General features: G+C 44.0%; 1 long non-coding RNA gene across 1 annotated transcript in view; it reads right to left on the minus strand.

Annotated features, from left to right (window-relative positions):
- Positions 1–10,815, minus strand: part of LOC132540850 (uncharacterized) — a 134,510-nt gene that overhangs the window by 70,381 nt on the left and 53,314 nt on the right. The gene's annotated exons all lie outside the window — the stretch shown is intronic.

The raw sequence follows: 10,815 nt of genomic DNA on the forward strand, positions 1-10,815 counted from the left end.
TTAAAAAACAAACACAAAAAATTTCCATTCTATTGGATTTTGCACCATTTCCTTGAAAATTATCAATTTAATTTACATAACTTAGGTTCAGGTCCTGATACTTCATGGGAGATTCCATGGCACTGAAACTTTGATGCTATGATTTCTCTAACTGAATGAAAAAGTGGCTCAGAATGAATTGTGCGTGTGTGAAGCTGCAGCACGTGTGTGTGTGTGTATGTGCACGCGCATACACACAGCCATAAAGATATAAAATAGTATTTTAATTCTGATAATTAACAGAATTTTTTTCAAAAAAATATTTTATTTATTTATTAATGAGAAACATATGAGGAGAGAGAAAGAACCAGGCATCACCCTGGTACATGTGCTGCTGGGGACTGAACTCAGGACCTCATGCTTGAGAGTCTGATGTTTTATCTACTGCACCACCTCCTGAACCATGAGAATTTCTTAAAATATAAATCACAATTGGGTATGGGAGGTGGTGTTGGACTCTCAAGCATGGGTCTTGAGGTAAATTTCCAGCATCAAGCATACCAGAGTGGTGCTCTAATTCTCTACCTCTCTCATAAATAATAAATAAATAATTTTTTAATGTATTCATTGGGATCAGGTGGTGGCACACCTGGTTAAATGTACACATTACAGTGTGCAAGGACCTGGGTTCAAACCCCTGGTCCCCACCTGCAGGGGGAAAGCTTCACAAGTGGTGAAGCAGTACTGCAGGTATGTCTCTGTCTCTCTCCCTCTCTATCTCCCCCTCCCTTCTTAGTTTCTCTCTGTCTCTAATAGATAAGTAAATAATTTATGCATCACAAATTTGATTATCTCAACTATATTCAGGAGCACACAGTAGTGTTTCATATATTCATTTTGCTAGGCAGTATGCAAAAACTTCTTAATTTTGCAAAAGTGAAGCTCCGTACTAGTGAGACAACTACCTCCTTTCCACTTCTCCAGCCCCTGGAAACAATGATTCCACTTCCAGTCCCGATTAAATTGACTGTTCTAGTCACTTTCAGTTTTTTGGGTTTTTTTTTTATTAACTTTATTTATTTATTGCACAGAGACAGTCAGAAATTGAAAAGAGGTAATAGAGAGGGAGAGAGACAAAGAGTCACCCGCAGCCCTGTTTCACCACTTGTGAAGCTTTCCCCCTGCAGGTGGAGACAGGGGTTTGAACCTAGGTCCTTGCACACTGTAACATTTGTGCTCAACCAGGTGTGCCACCACCTGGCCCCTTAAATTTACTGTTCTATATAGCTTATGTAAGTAGAATCATTTAACTTTTGCAGTTTTCTGACAGGATTATTTCACTAGTGTAGTGATTTAAAAGCTCATTCATGGATTAGAATTTCCTCTTTTTTTTAAAGTTGAGTAATAGTCCTTCCAAGAAGGTGTTTTGTTTTTGTTTTTGTTGTTAAATTTTCAACATTACTAGTAATTTTCAGTCTCTGCTTTTGCTATTCCTTTCTCGTTTTTGTAGACTGTGAGTAGAGTCTGCCATCAATACTCATTTTTTGAGTTACATGTTCTCTACTATAAGCTAGAGGTAAGCTGTGTTCTAGCAAAAAATAAGTTAAAAACATGAATTACGTGGGGGCTGGGCAGTAGCGCAGCAGGTTAAGTTCACGTGGTGCAAAGAGCAAGGACTGGCATAAGGATACGGGTTCCAGCCCCCAGCTCCCTACCTGCAGGGGGGTCGCTTCACTGGCGGTGAAGCAGGTCTGCAGGTGTCTGTCTTTCTCTTCCTCTCTCTGTCTTCCCCTCTGCTCTCGATTTCTCTATGTCCTACCCAACAACAATGACAGCAGTGGCAACAATAAAAGTAACAACAACAACAAGGGCAACAAAATGGGAAAAATGGCCGCCAGGAGCAGTGGATTCATAGTGCAGGCGCTGTGCCCCAGCGATAACCCTGGAGGCGAAATAAAATAAATAAAATACATGAATTACATATGCCCATTTGTTAATAATCCATGGACACTTATGAAGAGCCTAATTTGGATTTGCAAGGCATGAAATTTGAAGTGTGTGTGTGTGTGTGTGTGTGTGTGTATGTGTGTGTCTCCCAGGTCTCACATATTCATGATTTCACTACTCCTGGGGCGCTTTTTCATTAAGATAGAGACAGAGGTGGGGAGAGTGGTGGAGGGAAGTACCACAGCACTAAAACTTACTCTGGTGCCATAGCACCTCTCATGTAGTATCAGACCTTGAACCTGGTTTGAGCTCACTCTAGCCCTGAAAATTGATTAATTGATTAATTAATTAATTTTACCAGAGCAGTGTTCAGCTCTGGCTTATGGTGGTGCAGGGGACTGAACTTGGGGTTTTGGAGGCTCAGGCATGAGAGTCTCTTTGCATATCTCTACCCCAGAATTTAAAGTCTTAATTCAATCTACCTTACTAACTTAACAAGTCCATAACTCTTTATCATTTCTTATTGTTTAGTTTATTGATAAAGACTAACAGAGGTGAATACAATTTTTCTACCATAACTGTATTTTTTAAGATAATTTAATTTTTGGGAGTTGGGCGGTAGTGCAGTGGGTTAAGTGCACGTGGCGCAAAGCGCAAGGACCAGGGTAAGGATTCTGGTTCAAGCCACCGACTCCCCACCTGCAGGGGAGTCCCTTCACAGGAGGTGAAGCAGGTCTGCAGGTGTCTATCTTTCTTTCCCCCCTCTGTCTTCCTCTCCTCTCTCCATTTCTCTCTGTCCTATCCAACACCGATGACATCAACAACAATAACTACAACAACAATAAAAAATAAAAACAAGGGCAATAAATAGGAAAATAAATAAATATTAAAAAATAATAATTTAATTTTAAATATTTATTTATTCTCTTTTGTTGCCCTTGTTTTATTGTTATGGTTATTGTTATTGTTGTTATCGATGTTGTCATTGTTAGAGAGGACAGAGAGAAATGGAAAGAGGAGGAGAAGATAGAGGGGGAGAGAAAGATAGACACCTGCAGACCTGCTTCACCACCTGTGAAGCGACTCTCCTGCAGGTGGGGAGCTGGGGGCTCAAACTGGGATCCTTAGGATGGTCCTTGCGCTTTGTGCCACGTGCGCTTAACCTGCTGTGCTACCGCCAGACTCCCCATAACTGTATTTCTGTCCATTTCCCGACATTTCCTGTTTTCTTGTCTTTATAAATTCTGGTGCTGTGTTATTTTATATGTAAACACATGTGCTAGATCTTCATTATGACTCTTAGCCCTTATTGTTATTCTTTGTCTACTGCAACCTGTTTTCTGAATTTTTGTAAGCACAGCTGTATTGGCTATTAATACAATATTTTTTTTGCTTGTACTTGTATGTAGGATATTTGTTTTTGTTTTCTATTTTTTTCCTGCTCTTTTGCTTTCAGTCTTTCGGAGGAACACTATTTTAGATGTACCTCTCACACGATACTGGCTGATTTTCATTTTGAAACTCATGAGATGTTTCTAAAGACTGAGATTACCAGGTTAAAGCTAAAGAAAGTTTCTCTAGTTCTTGACTCCCCATGGCCAAATAAATATTTTTTTCACCAGTTAGACCACTTTATTATTTAGAAGCAAACTTCCCTACGATTGCCAGCACAGACAGCTATTATACTGTTGCTTAAATTTTTAATAGGTGAAAATGGAACCTCATTGTTCTTTCACTTGGCTTTATCAAATCTGACTTCAAGTAAATAAAGATGAAAGAAAGAAGAGGTCAAAATGAAGCATTCCTTTTCAGACATCTCCTGTAAGAGCAAGATGGCTGTTAGCATTTCTTATTCCAGATTCCCATGACATTGGAACAATCATGGGTTCTGCAGCTCAGTCCTCAGATCCTCCTAGGAGAAATTACCCAGGTTCCTTTCTTAGAGCCCTCTCTCTTGTTTTCTTCCATTCTATAATGAGTTGACTCTATAGCATCATAGGAAGACATAGGGTGTGGAGCTAGATGGGATGGATTTAAATTCAAGCTCCATCTCTACCCTTTATTAACAATATGATGGCAGGTTACTCCCCAGGCATGCCAATTCACATAACCCAGGCATGATAATGATGATAATGGCTGCACATCTTGGGGGTATTGTGTAGAATGGTTATGCAAAGATGTCAGAGAGGAATAGTTTTGTTGGTCCTGTCTCAGGCTTTGGTGGAACTAGGGGTTTGGGGGGAGCTTTGTCCTTTTCCTATGCTCCTGTCTTCTTAGTTGCTGAATTTAGTCTTTGGGCAGGGGAAGCTCCTGACATAAGCAGACTTTCTCAGAATCCTTTCCTGGGATTGCTGAAATTGGGACACAAGAAAGGAAATTCTAGTGCCTCACTGGCAAGGAAGCTCTCTAATGTGAGAACCAGGCTAGTGCCAGTCATGTTTTCAGCCTGGGAGGAAGCCATAGCAGGAGAATGAGACTGGCACCAGAGGTGGAAAGAGTTTGGTGTTTCTGGACTTTTTGGTTCTGGCTATGTAAAACACACCTTATAAGACAACAATTATCCCATTTTTCCCTAGGATTGCTTACATGGAGTTTCCATCACTTGCAACCAGATCAGAGCTTTAATACATGGTAATAAGGTTCAAATCTCAAGAGTGATAACTTCCACTGTTAAGTGGACAGGCTTAACTTCATTGACTCGAGCAAATTACCTATGATGACAATGTGGTTCTATTGGTGTTGGTAGTGGTGAGGGTGGGGTGGGGTCCACATCACAACAATGCAAGCATACAACTCCATCATCAGTAAAGGGGGAGGGAGAAATATGAAGCACTTAAGATGGAGGTTCAGGAGACAGACTAGCTGACAAACAACAGTGGAGGCCCAGAGGATACCTCCTAGCTGCCTATTTGGAGGGTAACAAGGGTCACTTTTCCTGAGGGAGGGCCACTGGAGACCCACATTGAAAGTTTTGGGACCACAATTGTGGAGCTCTGAAGGTATTTCAGATATGACCCATTTCAGTGTCTGATTTCATACTAAATCACAACCTCTCACACAGCTACATTCTATTTACTCCTGATTTTTGTATGTCTGTTGATATCAATAATGTAAGACTCTTGATTGTCTCCAATTTTGCATCGGTGGGGCGCCACTCTATCTCAGTGGCTCCCACATTTTAAGCAGCTAGGGGCATACAGTGCCAATTCATATAGCCTTTGACCTATCAAGTTCATTACAACATCAGCATGAATACACGTAGCATATTCCTCCTCTGGGACAGCAGAGACACATTGTGTGGCCTTCTGTGTATCCACTTTTTTTTTTCAACTTATTTATTTTAATAAGAGAGAGAGAGACCAGAGCATTGCTCAGCTTTAGTTTATGGTGGTTCTGGGGATTGAATCTGGGACTTTAGAGCCTCTGGCATGCAAGTCTTTTTGCATAACCATTATGCTGTCTCTCCAGCTCTATTTATTTTTTTAAAAAATTAAAGAAAAAACAACTAAGCATCTACTGAGGCGATAGTTCAGCCTGCTAGAGCACAAAACCTGCATGCCTAAAGTCACAGAGGCCACAGGGTCAACCCCCATCATCACTTTATGACAAAGTTAAGCAGTGCTCTGATCTCTTCCTCCCCTACCTGCCCCACCCCACCCCTCCCAAAAATATCTTGGGGGTGATGGCAGCAGTGAGATAGCTCACCTAGGAGAGTGCATGTTTTCTTGTGCATGCAATCCAGGCTTGAGCCTCAGGTCCATTACACTGAAGTACTGCAGTGATGGGGAAAGCTTTAGTGCTATGGTGTCTCCCCCTGGCCCCAGCCTCACCTCTGTACATTTCTATCTGAAAAAGTTGGTTGTTGAAGTCCCAGTAATGGCAAATAAACAAATAAGTAAATCTTGAAAACTAAAAGCTCTTGCAAGACTTCCCTCCCTTCCACACACAGTAAAAGCAATCCCCAGTTTCCTGGAGTGAGCTGTGATTTCTTCCCTGCCTAAATATGCATCTCTCCACACGCATCAAAAGACGGCTGTGCTGATGCCCAGGCCCAACGAGCTGCACTTGCTAAACAGGATGTTATCCCGGAAATCTGAGCCCTTCTCTGTGCGCCTCTTGTCCTTTTTTCACTGCTCTATTCAGTAACTTCACAAACATAGAATGAGCACCTGCCAAGAATCCTGTCAGACTTGGGGCCTCCAGAGGGGCAGCAAACAGTTCCTGCTGTCAAGGAACCTGCAGGCTTGAGGGGCCGTCAGGCTGTTAAAAGTTAGCTCCAAGTGAGACCGTGAGATGAGTGTTGAACAGATGTTTTTGCTGAGTGTCACAAGAACTTGGAAAAGCCTTGTCACTGGTTGCCTGGGAAGGCTGGCTGTCTGGTCTACCCATCTCCAGCTTTCTCTCACCACAGCCCACCCTGCCCACAGCTGTCAGAATGTCTTCCTGAACATAGTTCAGTGCTGTCTGCACCCCACCCTCAAAGGCCTGAGTCCACATTCCTTACCCTGGCAAAGTTCTAATCCAAATATGACCTCAGTCTACTTTTTCAGCCACATTGTCCACTCTGCTTGTTTCATACGCCTTGCTCACAAGTCTAACCAGCCCATTCACTTTCATTATTCACATTCGGCTTTCCCTCCTCTCTGTGTCCCTCCTCTCTTTGTTCCCGGCTCCCATGGTTGCATATCTCATTTGTATACCCCTCCAAGGTGTGGAATCACAAATGCTTGGCCTCATTTCTCATGTGCTCTGATCGTCTGGCTGAGTTGTGGAGTTGTAAAGGGTTCTGTGGACAGAAAAGCAAGAGATTAGTGAGCAAAACCTCTCTGGACACCAAATAGGGTGTGTATTGGATGCCAGCCAGAGGGGAGAGGCCCAGCATACTTGGGATGCATTTACGGAATCTGTTCAGTTCCAGGTAAACTATATCACCCCTCTAAATTCCAATGAAAACTTCCTTGATTCTTCACATTAAATTAACCTTTGAGAATGTGTGTGTGTGTGTCCATCTGTCTGTGTGTCTGTTATATATGCATGTATGTGTATGTGTGAACTTGGGCCTCAAAGCTCTGCAATTTAGCCATATGTGCAATATTGCTCTTGGTCACTTTTGCACTCAGCTAGAAAGATGGGAGAAGGGGGTGGGGGTGGGGCAGAATGACACAACAGTACCAAAGCTTCCTCTGTTGCCATAGCAATTCCTGTATGATGCTGAGACTCAAGCGTGTGTCTTGTGCACAGCAATGTAGTCACCCTACCTGGTGAGCTCTCTCAGTCCAGAAATTAGCCTTTCTTTCTTCTTTTTAACATGATTTTCTTTTTTTCTTTAAAGATTTTATTTATTTATTAATGAGAAGAAAGGAGGAGAGAGAAAGAACCAGGCATCACTCTGGCACATGTGCTGCCAGGGATCGAACTCAAGACCTCATGTTTGAGAGTCCAAGCTTTATCACTGCGCCACCTCCCGAACCATGAAATTAGCCTTTCTTTATTGAATCTTTATTTGTTTATAATTTTTTATTATTTTTTAATATATTTATTTATTCCCTTTTGTTGCCCTTGTTGTTTTATTGTTGTAGTTATTGTTTTTGTTGTTATTGATTTCATCATTGTTGGATAGGACAGAGAGGAATGGAAAGAGGAGGGGAAGACAGAGAGGGAGAGAGAGAGATAGACACCTGCAGACCTGCTTCACCGCCTGTGAATCGACTCTCCTGCAGGTGAGGAGCTGGGGGCTCAAACCAGGATCCTTTAGGATGGTCCTTGCGCTTTGCGCCATGTGCACTTAACCCGCTGCGCTACCGCCCGACTCCCCTTTATTGAATCTTTATAACCTTCTTTCCATGGTTCCAGTAGAGCACAGATTGCTCATATGGGTGCACTTTTTTTTTTTCCTCCAGGGTTATTGCTGGGCTCGGAGCCTGCACCATGAATCCACCGCTCCTGGAGGCCATTTCCCCCACCTTTTGTTGCCCTTGTTGTTGTAGCCTCGTTATGGTTATTATTATTACCATAGTTGATGTTGTTCGTTGTTGGATAGGACAGAGAGAAATGGAGAGAGGAGGGGAAGACAGAGAGGAGGAGAGAAAGATAGACACCTGCAGACCTGCTTCACCGCCTGTGAAGCGACTCCCCTGCAGGTGGGGAGCCAGGGGCTCCAACCGGGATCCTTAGCGGGTCCTTGCGCTTTGCGCCAAGTGCGCTTAACCCACTGCGCCGCCGCCCGACCCCCGCACTTTTTTTTTTGGAGGGGACAGGTGGAGTATGGTACACTGTGAAGATTCAAAGCGTGTTAACCTAATGTGTGGAACCATGTGAAACACCGTTGCCACCAGTAAGGCAGGTGTACTCAAGAACCTCAAGGAGCCTGACCAATGAGCTGGCATTCCCAGATGCCTCTGCCCAGCAAGACAGTGAGGAAGGCATGCCAGTAGCCATGTTTTCACTGGTGAACAAATCTCCTATATTGTTATTTCTGTCTAATCTATCATTTGCTTTCTTATGAGTGACCACAAGTCTGAACTTTCAGCCTCTCTCATTCATTCATTTACTCAGTGAACCATTATAGATGTCTCCTCCATGGCCAGTTCTGTACTTGCTGTTAGAATCACAGGAGCAAAGATCTGTCTTTATTCTCATCAGTACTCAGGAAATAGCATAGTAGTTATGAAAAAGACTTTCATGCCAGTAGCTTCCAGGTTCCAGGTTCCATCCTCAGTACCACCATAAACCAGAGATAAGCAGATCTCTGGCAAAACAAGACAAAACAAGCACAGAGACTTGGAAAGAGTGAGACAGAGGCAGAGGAAAGTCTGAACCTCAGCCATTAGATATAAAGAGAAGAGAATTGAAGCTCAGAAGAAGAGTAGGGGGAGTACTGAAAGATAAAGGTGGGGATTGTTGACACATCTCTGCCCACACTACTCCCAGCAAGTACCATCTTTCTCTACATTGCTCATGGCTGAAAGCCTCATCCTGCTTAGTTCTAGGACCTTTATGGATGAAGTCAGGAATTTTTTTTTTTTTTTTTATCTCCAGGGTTATCACTGGGGCTCGATGCCTGCACCATGAGTCCACTGCTCCTGGAGGCTATTTTTCCCCCTTTTGTTGCCCTTGTTTATCGTTGCTGTTATCATTATTGTTGTTAGTAGTATTGTTGTTATTATTGTTGTTGGATAGGACAGAAAGAAATGGAGAGAGGAGGGGAAGATAGAGAGGGGGAGAGAAAGATAGACACCTGCAGACCTGCTTCACTGCTTGTGAAGCAACCCCCCTGCAGGTGGGGAGCTGGGGGCTTGAACTAGGATCCTTACGCCGGTCCTTGAGCTCCGTGCCATGTGCTCTTAAGGAAACTTTTTTAAAACTTTACCCACCAGGGTCAAGCACATGTACTAAGATTCCTCTGCTCCTACCTTCCTCCTCTTCCTTCTCTTCATTTCCCCTTCATCCTTCTTTTTCTTTTAGATAGAAAGCGACAGAGAGGATAAGAGATAAGGAGGAAGGAGAGACACTCCAGCACTGCCCTCCCCCCTTCATGAAGCTTTCCTTTTGTTATTGTGCTTTTATGTGGTGGATGAGGCTCGAACCTAGATCCACCAGCCTAGTAAAATATGCACTTAACGCAGTGAGCCATCTCCCATCCCTGAGTTAGGAAACATTGCAACAGTCTCAGCAACAAGCCCTCACCTCACATAAATACACACATTTAAAGAGCCCAGCACCAATTACCCTTCCATTTGTGGGCCCTTGGGGCTCCCACTGAATTCCTTTGAATCTCCTTTACATGTGGCACTTTGGACTCTGTCTCCTGAGCTACATGAGGTTCTGGTTTTACTGTCCTCAAAACTGGGTGTCTACCAGCATCTGTAATGTCCCTAATTATTATTGGGGTTCCCTAACTACTGGCAGATTGGTTAATGCCGCTCTAGCTCTCTGTCTTTCTGGTTTTCTGATCCGATGGTCGACACCTCCCCCACTCTCCCACCCACTCTTCTCCCCCTTTCCCACCCCCCAAACGCAGCTGCAGAGCTGTGCAGCCCTGCTGGCAGGAGCAGGCTGGCTCCAGGGAGCTGGCTGGAGGAGAATGTGGCAGATCACATTTCTTCAGCTCGCTCCAAATATTATTCAGACACAGCTATTCAGACAGACACAAATTGCTCATCCAATAGACACACAAGGGCCAATCCCAGGACATTTATCAGAGTGGAGAAAGATGAGAGAAAGGACAATCACAAGAGGCTTTTGAGAGCTGGCTTGGTGTGGCTGGCCCAAGGGGAGGTGGTGAGATCTCTGTGTTCTCCTGGGGTTTTCTCCTTAGATAGCCTGAAACCCAGCACCAGGGCTTTGGGAATTACTTTCATCTGACACACAAAGCCTGTGCTGGTGTATACACTTACTGCAGTGAATAGCAAGGAAGAGCTCAACATGGGCCAGGGTGCCTCTGTGGGTGGATTGGTTGCTTGGAGGCATTTCAGTAGTCACTGGTCAGGTAGGTAGCAACTGCCCCCTTGCATGCACAGTGTCCACGGGGCACCACGCATTTATTTACAGAATTCTCTGGAGACTTCCCTCCTGGGTGGGCTCTCTCACTCTGCCTTACAGGTGTGAGAGCCAGCTTGCTGGAGAAGAAGGTGGTGGAGCAGGCTGGCCAGGGAAAATACACAGGAAAGAGCTATATGGGGATCCCTTGTCCACACCAAAGGGCTGGCCAGTGCTCTGCAGTCTTTTGCCATTGCCTTTCTGCTAGACCTTTCTACCAGGGCCCCATGAACTTTTCTTTGTAGAGGCAAGCCCAGAAATGAGAGAAAACAGGCCCTGCTCTGACATCCAGTCTCAGAGTCCAGGAAGACAAGGGTCACATGAGACCTTTGGAGGCAGCTGGGATCCTCA

The sequence above is a fragment of the Erinaceus europaeus genome, chromosome 10 (genome assembly GCF_950295315.1).
Source record: "Erinaceus europaeus chromosome 10, mEriEur2.1, whole genome shotgun sequence".
NCBI lineage: Eukaryota > Metazoa > Chordata > Mammalia > Eulipotyphla > Erinaceidae > Erinaceus > Erinaceus europaeus.